Genomic DNA, 12,651 nt, shown 5'->3' with positions numbered 1-12,651 from the left:
TGTGTTTACTGCAGGTGGAGAACATGCTGATGGATCACCACAACCAGAGCAGCCCTCAGGACGACACCACGACAAGAACCTGGACGGGAGGATCTGAGGGCAAAGATTCAGTGGAGAAATCCCTCCTGAGAAAATCTATATGTCAACCAGAAATCCTGATGAACAACAAACAACATTAAAGAAACTGTACAGTGAAGAAGAACATTAAAAATCAGGTCCCTGCTCCTCTCCAGTGTAAAAGCTCCTCCTCATGTTAGTACATGTTTTCATATTATATCACTGTATGTACTATAAGTAGCTTAGTTTTCATTCATCTTTCTGTATATTTTAGCTTTGTAGGAATTAAGGATCTGCAGCGAAAACAAATGAACTCATTTCATTTTGAATAGTTTTTTAAATCATATTTTCATAAATCTGAAATGTTTTCCTTGTTGAGTGCTTCAAACATTTGATGCTGTAACTAATCAGACATTGTGTGTTACCTCTTGTTGTTTTACTCCAAAGAATCTGTCACACTTGAAAAGTTGTGCAGTTATTTACATATTTAATAAAAGTCAGAAAAGCTGCTGAATGTGTTTCTGTGTTTCTGTGGCTTTAAAGTGTCCAGGTCTTTGATAATCTTGAGATTCAGGAATCTGTCCAGTGGAGAAAATATTTAATTCATAGATGAAACTCTAAGAAGAATTCTTCTGCTCATGTGAATTTAAATCAAAGTTAAACTAAAGATCTTCAGATGAGCTCAAAGAGCTGTGACTGTTAGAAGGTTCAGACATTTGGAGGTGGAGGGTTAGTGGCTGTAAAAACACTGAGAGACTGTGTCTTCAGTCTTCAGCTGCTTCACTGGTCCAACACTCAAAGCTTCTCCAGAGTCCAGAGGAGAGTCTCAGGTTGAGGGAGTCACTGACTGAACGGCTCAGTGAGTCGGGAGTTGAATCAACCTGCAACCTCTAGAGTTGGAGGCTGCTTTTTAATGCACCGAGCTACTTCTCAACTAAAAACATAAAATTTTTAGCTTCTATTTCTGGTTTAAGCGGCAAAAAGCTGAAAAAAGGCGACTACCCAGCTCCAGGCAGGAGCCAGCGGGCTCTGGGTTTTTAGTGTAGATGTAAAGTAAAGGGTTTGATATCAGGAGGTCGGGGTTCAAGTCCCGACCTTTACATTTTCCTGAGATTTTCACGTCCGAACCATCAACTCCTGACTCAAATGTCTGGGACGAGTCAGATGAACGACTCTTTCTCTGAAACCACTCAGGTGGTGAGGGCCGTCCTTCCTCTGGGTGAGGAGGACTTCCTTCAAGTCACTGTCTGACCTGGAGCTGAACACACAACCTCCAAAACTTCACCACCACACCTGAGAGACATGGAGGACGACACACAAACGTCCTTTTAAAGCCTCACACTGATGTTTCCCCACAAAACCACCAGTTTAACAACAGGGACAAAATATTAGGAACAAAAATAATTACTCTTTAGTTTGATAAAAAGATTTTATATTTTACCATAAAAAACAACAAATCACATTTTAATACAGTTTCCTGTGAGGAGTCACTGTGGAAGAACATTTTATCATTTAATCAAAATAACTGTGTCCAAAGAAAGTGAGTCTTAGTTTCTCTGCTGTTTCTGAGGTGACTGTGCTGACCTGAAGTCAGAAGGTTTCTATGTGAAGCACATGATAACCAGCCTGAGGAAAGGTTCAGATGAGAAGGAGAACCCAAGTCAAGGAACCACGACTCATCTTCAGTTATTTCATCTGGAAACTACACACTGAAAAATAAAAAGAAGAACGACACGTCCGAATCACATGTGAAAAATGACTGAACTCAGTCTAAATGACATGAAACACACACAAACAAACAAGAGGAGGGAGGTTCCATGTTGAGTCCAACCTCAACCTTCATCGTTTGTACTCCTTGTTGAAAAAAAGTTAACCGTATGTAATGGAAAGTCCAAAATATTATACGATACTGTTTTATCAAATTAAGCTGCTTTTACAGAAGGAGCCTCCACATGTTTTAACTCATAAGACAACTCCTGCCTTCTACAATATTCTTCTTATTTACACACCGATTACGAACTAAATGTTCAAGTTTCTGAGGGACGACACATATATGTTTTCAGTTTTATTATAATCCGGCACATTTAAACAAAGCTCCATCTGAATCTACAAAGCACCCAATGTTTCTATCATTGAGATTATCAGTAACAGACAGAACTGACATATTGTTTCTACAGTGAACAGTTCAAGCAGCCTCGTGCATCAGATACATTAATTGTTGATAAAATTCAGAAAAAACGTCTTTAAATCACATTTATTTTGTCAGTTAATTATTTTTCTAAATGCAGCTGGATTTGACCAAATGAGTCTGAAATGTCCAAATTGTCCTGAACGCAGCAGACAGATCAGGAAGTGAAACAGCAGAGCCGCAACATCGTTGCCTCTGTCTCGCGTGTTTCTTCCACTTACCCCATTGAGTTGATCAACTGTGGACTTAGTGGTGAACACCGCTGGAGACTGAGAGAAGCAGCAGTTCATCTGCAAGTCTGTTTTGACTCTTAAACCAGGTGAATAGAGAGTCAAAGGCAGGAGGAGGCCTCACTGCACTGAAAACACACTCACCAGTCGCAGGTGGAACGCAGCCTGGTTGATCAACAACAAACCTGACACCATAGACTAACGGAGAGAACCAGAGAAACGATTTTACCTTCAGCAGCACAGGAGGAGGAGGAGGAGGATGATGAAGCTCAAATAAATCAGAGTTCCGTCCTGATCCTGAACGCTTTAATGAACCCAAGGTAATAAGGAAGTGTTTTTTAAACTCTCACCATCACTGCCCTCCAGATGGTCACGTGTCAGAACTACATCTGTCCACATCCTCAAACACTGATCCTCAAGAGACTTTATGACTCAATTAGTGAGAAGAAAAACCCAGTAGAGAAGATGAGCTTGGTGTTGGGCTGGTGATCTCGAAATCAAAGGACAAACCATCTTCCTCTTGGTTAAACTTTGATGAATAGACTCAGTGATTTGAAGACGTCCTAATAACTCCTTCTTCTAAGGTCCTAGTTTCAACTCTAGCTACTGACTCTTTCTGTTTGTTGTTTCTGAGGGAAGTGAACAATGGAACACAACAACCAAAAGCTGCAAAACCAGGTTGAAGAGTAAGCTCAGATGAGATCAGCTGTGGTTTTTTTATTTTTTTCTGTCTCTCATCTGAAACCAGTGGAAATCAAATCCAGAGCACTCTTCTGACATTTTTTATTCTCTAAATAGACAGAGGAAAAACTAAAATGCATTAACATTTTAAAGCATCTCAACATCTACTGGGTCCGTGGCTTATGATGTTACAAGTCTTTTCCTCAAGAGGTTCTGAAGTTTGGTTCAAGCCCTGGATGGTTTCAGAATCCATTTTAAATATTAATACCAAGATGGAAATAACTGAAAAGATGTAAAAGTAGATTGTAGTTGTCTCTGGTTCAGTGGCTCAGTGGTTAGAAGCTTCCTCAAAGGGCTAGGAGGTTGTTGGTTTGATACTTGGACAGTTTTTATTTTTATTTTAATGTCCAACATCCAGAGAAAAGACCTAAAAAACCCTTATATAACCAGAAACGCAGCAGCTTTCTCTGATAAGACGAAGTTGTTAGGTCAGTTCATTAATGTTCTTGAGACATGTGTTCAATCCCCCATGAGAACTTTTAGATTTAAACAACACAGAAACAAACAAAAAGCTCCAGAAGAGTAAGGACATGTGTGTTATATAGCTCAGGCTGGTAGATGGTACTTCTTTGGAGGATCCGAAGATGAAGTTTCAAATCCTAATCGGTAGTCAATGAATTTTAGAGTCCCACACACCAAAGTAAGACGACTGAAAAGCTCCCAAGAAAGACAGACAACAGTGGACAAAAGCTCATACTGTAGAAAGAGACTATGGTGATTGTGAATCATGGGTTCGAATCTATGACAGGCCCGGACTTTTTGAAGATCAACACCCCAAAGAAACAGAGGAAAATGTCAATGAAAGACCAGAAACCTGCCAGATAAATAGCTCAGAGAGTTGAATGAGGGATGAAACTTTTAAGTCCAACGGGTTCAAATCTTATGACAGTCGTCGAACTTTAAATTCCAGATTCTGTAGGTTTCAGATAGGTAGAAGGACAGGGTATGTGTCCCGAGATACTAAGGAGCAACTGGAGTTTTGCCAGTGGTGAGGGGAGGAGTCATCAGAGAGAGGATCTAGAGGGTTTAATGGGAGGATTCAAATGTGAGGTGGGAGGACACCAGGTGCAGTAGGGGAGGGTTAATTGGTGGGGTCAAAGGAGATATGGGAGGAGCCAGGGGAGGCCATTGAGGGAAGAGTTAATGAAGGCGGGAGGATCAGTCAAGAGGAGTTGCTGGTGGTTAAATGGGTGGAGACAGTGGAGAATCAGGACAGTGTGGGAGTGTTAGGCTTAGTGGGTGGCGTCAGCATAGGGGGAGGGATCATGGGAGGAGTCCTGCAGAGGGGGGAGGGCCCATCATAATTTCGTTGCCATAACAATATAATACTCAATAATGTCTACTAGCAGCGAGGAATTTATAAGATAACAAAAGCTTTAAATGATAATTAAATCTAACGATACCCTTTCAGGGTGTTCCTTGAGAAGTTCCTAGTTGCAAAGCACGATCGGGGCCTGGATTCGTTACTTGGATGGAGACGCCCTGGGATACCAGTTGCTGAAGCTTTTCATTTTCATCAGGAGACATGTAACATTTACAATCATCAAATACATGCAATGAAACATTTTTGACCACTTATAAATACTGCCATTATTGACCCTATTCATCGCTTACGGCCAACTAACTGAACACGACCGATGCTCGTCTGATCGCGGAGCTAAGACAACGGTCGGCCTGGATAGTAACTGATGGGAGACCGCCTGGGGAAATACCAGGGGCTTGTAAGCATTTCATTATTTCAATCAGGAGACATGGAACATTTACCTCATCAAAATACATTCAATTGATGATTATTGACCACTTATAAATACTGCTATTTTTGTGATGACACAATGGCTTAAGCCATACCACACTGAACACACCACAGTGACATCTGATCTCTCGGAATTTTAGCAGGGTCGGGCGTGTTTACTACTTGAAGGGGATGCCTGCCGTGCCGCGGAATACCAGGTCCTGTAAGCCTTTCATTTTCATCGGGGACATAGAACAATTCCATCATCATAATACAATCAATATTGATTTTGACCACTTATATGTTATACCGCTGGTTTGTTGTGACTGACACCATAAAACAAAACTGTCAATAAAATCAAAGGCAAAGATTCATGCCATCCTGATCAAAGAAAAACATTTCATGACATCATCACAAAAAGAAACAATTGAGGACATCATCAAAGGAAGACATCCCATGACAGTCATCGCCCAGTTTAATCCATCGTTTCTTTTGTATGTGCGGAGCATTGCACGGAACTACGTATGGATGTAACATTACACCATGTGCTCTGCATGTAGTCGCACGTAACTGACTTGTACGTGCCGCGAAAACAATACACAAAAATTAGACCACATGCTCCCATAACTGTGTTCAAAGGTTTGTTTAGCAGCCTCATCCACATTGTATAAATCAATATGTTTGTGTCACGGGTAGTTTAATCATGTGCGGGACAGATTCATTAATCGTATTTCCCATCTGAGGTACATAATTGGTCTAAGCTGGAACCTATTAACAGGCGCTACTTTGTGGCTGTTACTACACAATGAAGTAAAGTAATATGTAAATTAGTTTCTGGTTTTTTGCGTTCTTTCGGGCAATACAGCAAACCCCATCGTCTGAGGTGGGTAGCCACCGTTGTGAAGCTCGAATTGGTACAGCGTAAATAGTTGTACAAACTAAAACTATATAGCCGAATGAGTCAACCTTAACATATTTCAGTGTTTAAGCTCTAATGCTGGACTTTTAATGAGACATGTAAAAAAGATGATCTATGAAAATAAAAAAGACCCCAGTTAGTTGTCAAAATAAGATGTACCAGAATCACTTGAATCCTTTGAATTAGAGATAAGGCATTGACTATTTAACGGTATTCCCCCGGGAGAAATGAAGGTTTTAACAGACAATCAAAATGATAAAACAAACCAAAACCAAAAACGGATAGAAACTATATAAAAGTAAATATGTTAAGGTACAAAAATAATTTACATCTACTACTATTTTATTACTAATACTGATGCAGTTGGTAGAAGAGTGGTTAGTGTTGATTTTGGTTGCTCATCGCCAAAATCTACGACAATATATTATCCAATCAATAGTACCATCCTGGACGCAGTGTTATAGATCTCACTATGTGACACTCAATATTGAAAGGTGTTTAATGAAAACTTTGATCGAGGAACTATGAAAACACAACCAGAAGTTGAGAGAAAAGAAAATGATTCAATAGAAAACAAGCAGAAAATTTTGAAAATCTTTCCCAACACTCCACTGCTTCCTAGCGCACTCCTCACAAAATTTACAAAGAATGTGCCATAGAATGTTTTCCTTCATGATGTCATAGAATACTGTCCTTTCATCAAATCTTTTCCTTTGGCCATGATGGCATAGAATCTATGCCTTTGATCTTACTGAAAGTTTGTTTTATACAAGCCACTGTGGATATAGTAACATTCGATTAGCTGCTTGTCAGAGTTACAAATTGACTGGCAAGAAAGAACAGGAACACACTTGAATAGAGCATGGTATCATTGATATTCCGTCCAAAGTTTTACAAAACATTTCCGGAATAAACAAGCATCAATGGCAACAACAAACAACAAAAGAGCTGAAATACACTCAGAAGGGAGCACACTGGGAAATTGCCTGAAAGTGCACTCTTTCCTCAAGAAGGGCGGCTTTGAATTTGTTACCATTTTCATAGGAGACTGGTAACATTTACAACATCAAAATAACATGCCAAGATCATTTTGACCCACTTATAAATACTGCGTTTTGTGACCGTTTAACATGGCTTACACTCCATACCAACCAGAACAGGCTTTGGATCTCGGAAGCTAACAGTGTCAGCCTGGTTAGTACTTGGATGGTAAACCACCTGGTAATACTAGGTGCTGTACAGCTTTTTCATTTTCATCAGAACATGGTAACATTTATCCATCATCAAAAACAGCAATGAATCATTTTGACCACTTAATATACTGCTTTAGTGTCAATATGACTAAATTCTACGGCCATGACCATCCTGAAACACGCTCGATCTCTGTCAGATCTCGGGAAGCAAAGAAGCACGGTCTTAACTAACTGGACATGTTAAAAAGGTTGACCACAGAGTTGATCCACAAATCCCGGACACTCTCAACTATGAGCAGTCTGTAACAAGAGTTTTACAACCGCGCTTTGAAAGACAAAGAGTACTCATGCTGTACGGAGTAAACAAGAAGTACACTTGGGAAAAGAAACTGATTGAATTCAGTTGACTGTTTAAAATGTGGTCTACTCCACAGAACGAGAGAAACAACAGTTTCTGATGAACCCAGGGAGAGGGAAGAGCAATGTTTTGCATTTTCTTTCTTGTTTTCTGCATTCTTGAATAAGCAGAAAAGTGGTTTCTTTTTTATTTTTTGTTCTCAGTTTTATTTGGTTTAAATTAAGTTTCATATTAAGTCTATTTATGTAGCCTAATTACAGCACATTCTTATGCAACAATTTGTACAATTAAAAGTGTGTCAGCAATTCAAGCTTTAAATATGACTAATAGGCTTTCTTGAACACCCTTTTACTAAAAACCACCTACAAAATAAAACATACCACAGCTGCGTCGGTGAAAGCAGTCCATTAAGTTGTCTCCTTCCCCGGGGGCTTCTCTTTCGAGGGGCAGCCGGCGGCCTCAGCGGAAGATAGCTTCTTTTGGTTACTCGACATTAGCAGCTTTTGCGAGCGTCTTAAAAGGACGTTTGAGATTCTTGGGGTGGGGGGGTCCCCTTGAAAAGCAAGCCACATATTTTTCACAGTGTTGTTCCACTACAAGACACTTGCTTTTATCTTTCTCGCGTCATAGTCAAGCAACTGCCGCTTTCCTCACAGCTTTGCTAAAAATCACCGCCATTGTGCTACCAGGTGAAGTCACGGACCGTGAGGCGAGCAATGTGCTATGCGGCTGCTGCCAAGCTGGCGTAAACCTGCCAGAGCGGAATAAAACGATCATATGAATTGAACCAATATTGAGGCCTTACAATTAAAATACACGAAGGGAATATATCTATAATTTCAGCTCGTTTTATTCATACCAGTCCAAGTTAGTTATGCGTTTTTTTTTTTTTTTATCATTAACAAACGAAATTATATTTTCAATTTTAGTTATTCTTACGTCAATAATCTCCTTTTCGTTAACCGAAAACAACCTATGCTAATAATACAGAATTTTGTCAAAGCAGCTTGAAAAACGTCATGCTATTGGTTACAAACCATACTCTCCTGGAAGAAGACAAGGGGGGGGAAAAAAAAGCCAAACAAAATTCAAACAGCCTAAGCCCTAATTTCCTTTGTGAAGGTAGATGCATACATTATGTTTCACAATGGTATCATTAATGTAATGAAATTATATAATGGAAGGGATATGTTTTTTTATTTTTTAGCAAAACAGAAAACTATTGTACCTGTCCCTGCTGCTGTTTACATTTAAGTTGTTCAGGGTTTGACAGTGGGTATGAAGCATGTTTAGTTGATAGTGAGCTCTGAACAAAATGCAAAGATTTAACCAATCAGTGATCGTCTAGCTTTTATGAGAAGCTAACAAAATACAACTAATATACAAAGCAGAGCTATATTGTAAAAAGTGGTAAGTAAATTGGTCATTACAGCTAACACAGTAAAATGAAAGTCCATTAATTTCAGTATTTTTATTTTAAATTTCACAAACCTTATTCTGCAGCCAACTATTGAGAGCATAAAGACTTAAAGTTAAGTACACATGTACATCGTGAAATAGTTTAAAGATCAGAATATTGTGTAATGGAGTGATCACAAATGATTCAGTATAAGCATAACCAATACAGGTAAATTCCATAACGGTAAAAGAATAAACTACAAAGGATAATTTTACTTCATATATTATACAATAATGAATAATGAGAATGTGGTGTGACATGGAAGGTGGGTGCTGAACTTTTCCTTAGCAACCTCCTCACTCACAGCTAACCGAGTCTCCACATCCAGGACAGGAGATAACTGTTAACTTATAAAACAAATATCTGTGTGGGTCACCGCCCATAAAGTAGCAACAACTGATTGGAGTTAGATGTGTTGCAGGTCATATTCAACCTATGCAGCTCACCTTTAGACTTTCCCCCATAAGTAGTCCAGTAGAGGCGAGAGAGAGAGAATGTTAGACGGGGTAGAAACAGACATGTCCATTAAGACTAACAGTGGAGTGCATAAATTGCCATTGTGTACTGACCACATTAAAATATAAATATTCCAACGCATAAATATAAATAAAAAATAATTAGAAACGCCCATTTGTGATCTGTAGAGTGATTATTGAATCACAGGTTAAAAAATATTTTATAATGAAGATGTCAAATGTCAATTAAAGGTTAAATAATATCAAACGACACCCAATGCATCACCAACAAAACTCAGTTCCTGAACCACAGATAATTAACTGATTCATATGAATGACACTGATGCCTTTCGTATTAACCACTTGCGTAAAAAGAATTAAGTCGATCTTTGGGATATACTCCAGACACCTTGAAACACAACAAGTTATTATGGTCAAGTGCTAATCCCAACATAGAACAGAGTAAGAAAAGTGGTGACCTTCCCTTCCTTTCATGCTGACCCTGATCCAGTTGGTAAGAGAGAAACGGACATACTTCCTTTTGCCACCGCCTGCCTATGTGAGACAGTGTTATCTTTATTCAAAACCCGAAATGACGGTTGCATCCATTGAAAGGAAAAGCCCTGATACAGTTATACCCTTATACTCTTGATCAATCAAGATCATCCTTTTAAGACTGGGGATGGGGTATAAAGTGGTTCTGAAAGGCCATATTATGGAAATGGGAAAAAATGAATTAGTGCAGCAATCATCACCATTATCTAGAAGTCTAGAATTAACAGGCGTAAGGTAATCAATAAGTCCTCAGGAAATTACCGAATCCTCCATTTGTAGAAGGACAGAGGCCTCGGGACCTAAAGCAGTCGTGTACTGCTGGAGGACCACGTGCATCTGCTCTGCATCAGACACCGTCGAATATTGTCATTCTAACATCATACAGTCTCTCTTGATGGCAATGTCTGTTAAACCCAATGACTGTAAGAATTAAACAAATGAAAAATAACACACTTATATATCGTTATTAGATATGATTTAGTTCAATGAACTCTAAGAAATTCAAAATCAATTCTTATGAACCTAACAAAAATGACATACCAAAGCTGTGAACCTATCCCACGGCCCACATAGGGGACACAGCGCCTCTCTCACAGTTAAAGTCTGCTCCACAAGCGCCACATCAACTTTGCAGATGTCTGGTACTAGACTATTGTATCTCTGCATCCTCCTGAAGAGCGTTTTATTGTCCTCTCCCAGCTTCCCTGCAGGGCGGTGGCAAAGCCTTGCTGCTGTCAAAGAGACATAAAAGAACAAGAACACAATCCAGATTTGTGCGTACCACGCAATGCTGGTAGGAATGTTAACTAATTAATCTTGTAAATGCAATAGATATTGATTTCATGAATCTATTTTATCGTTATAGCCATTCTGACAGAAGAGGGTTTGCTACTGTTGCCTGACACTGACGTAGAGACCCACAATGGACTGACTATGCTGTAATATCCTATCACTGTTTGGTGCCCCTTCAGAGGTATGAGGTGCATTTGTGTCCCTCTAAAAATTAACGGAGAAGTAAATTCACTATAACAGCCACACATGACTTCAATCTGAGACCTAGTTTTGGTCTACATAAAACGTCATATTAATTCATTCAGCCTTGAGTCTTTTGACATGTCCTGATAAACAGTGTAATACACAAAAATAGAATTGAAGCCCATTAGGAATAAACAAACCAAGGAGAAGAGCAAATGTGTCAACAAATGGACACAATATTGCAGTACTAGTAAACATAGACCAATGGCACAATAGACCCAAAAAATGGTTAAAAATAGCTGAGCCTGGTGCATGGAATAATCAACCTCCACGACCAATGGATGCGCAAAGGTGCCAAGCCCAAAGCTCAGAGGCATCTCCACCCCACCCCCATCTGCACCTGAATCCTGGTCACTGATCACTAGTCCCCCCCCCCCCCCCCCCCCCCCAAGACATACGAGAGGGCGCCGCTCCACTCCTAAACATTACATTCACTTGGAAAATACATTTTCCCCGCTGGACCAAGATGATCCTACTCCTCTCACAGAGGAACCCCGACCCTCTCCTCCAGCTCCACACCAACTACACCGCTCCATGCCGTTGTTTACACCCGCGACGTGGGGTGCGTCTCGAATACCTGAGGCAACTGCTTTACTGAAGCCCGCATCCCAGTTGGAGCTTCGGCAGCCCTCTGTGCCATCGGCCACAGGATGTCTGGGCTCAATCCTCTCTGGTCTGGTGCAAGTGGCTCAATACCCCGTGAAGCACAGCACCTCCACCTCTACTAACACCAGCTCCAACTGGAAAGCGCTCCGCATCTCCTCCAAGAATGGGCCTCGATCAGCGAGTAACGCGCTCACTCCAGACCCCCCCTTCTTCTTTTTTATTCCTCAGTGGTCCTCGGAGGGCAACAGGCTGCTGAGGATATTCCTGCCGACCGCTCCCCTGTTCTTGTTGTTAGAACTTCTATGGTCCGACACGGAGATCAACAGATGCACATTTCCTGCCACCCAGGTGCGCTTCGTTCCAGGACATCAGTGACGTCACTCATAGCTGCTCTCCCAACGTCCATCATCTCCACTGTGGTCGTTCACAGCTTGGTACGATGTGACCTAAAACTGCAAAAGCAATTGGAGAAGCTTAAGGAGGACTACAAGGTCCCACATAAATTACTATAATGGGCTCCAACAAACAGTTGTAGTTTCTGGCCCCTTGTTCCCCCCTGTTTAGGTGATGTAAAATTCAGCATTCTCCACATATGGCTGAAAGGATACTGTCGCAGCCGAGACATCCCATATGTGGACAACTTCACCTGTTTTTCTAAAAGAACTGACGTCTTCAAAAACGACCGTTTCCACCCAAATCTTAATGGAACTCGCCTCCTATCCCTGAACATTGAACTCACCCTGCAGTCCTGCATGGCTTACTCTGTTTGACAGTCACCAATTCCACACTCCACCACTATAGCAGTCCAGTGACAATCTCATCTATCCCCTGTTATCACAACTTTAGGCCTAAGAAATGCAACTTCTGATCTCCACCAGTTCAGCTAACCTCAGTAATCATATCCAATGATCTCTCCCATAATCAAGCTCCAACACAGCAAAGCAACCCTCAAAAAATAAAAAATGCTCATATACATGTCCTCAATCAATCATTTAACAGATCACAGTCCAAGACTTCATCTACTAACTGAAACCTGGCTGATAAAAATAGGAACCGTTAACACTCCTTAGAGACTGCATCTCCACCAAACTTCAAATATCTTCGATACCACCAAGAACAGCTA

This window comes from Mugil cephalus, chromosome 23 (genome assembly GCF_022458985.1).
Source record: "Mugil cephalus isolate CIBA_MC_2020 chromosome 23, CIBA_Mcephalus_1.1, whole genome shotgun sequence".
NCBI classification, from domain to species: Eukaryota; Metazoa; Chordata; class Actinopteri; order Mugiliformes; family Mugilidae; genus Mugil; species Mugil cephalus.
The sequence above is the reverse complement of the archived record's forward strand: the minus strand, read 5'-3'. Positions refer to the sequence as shown.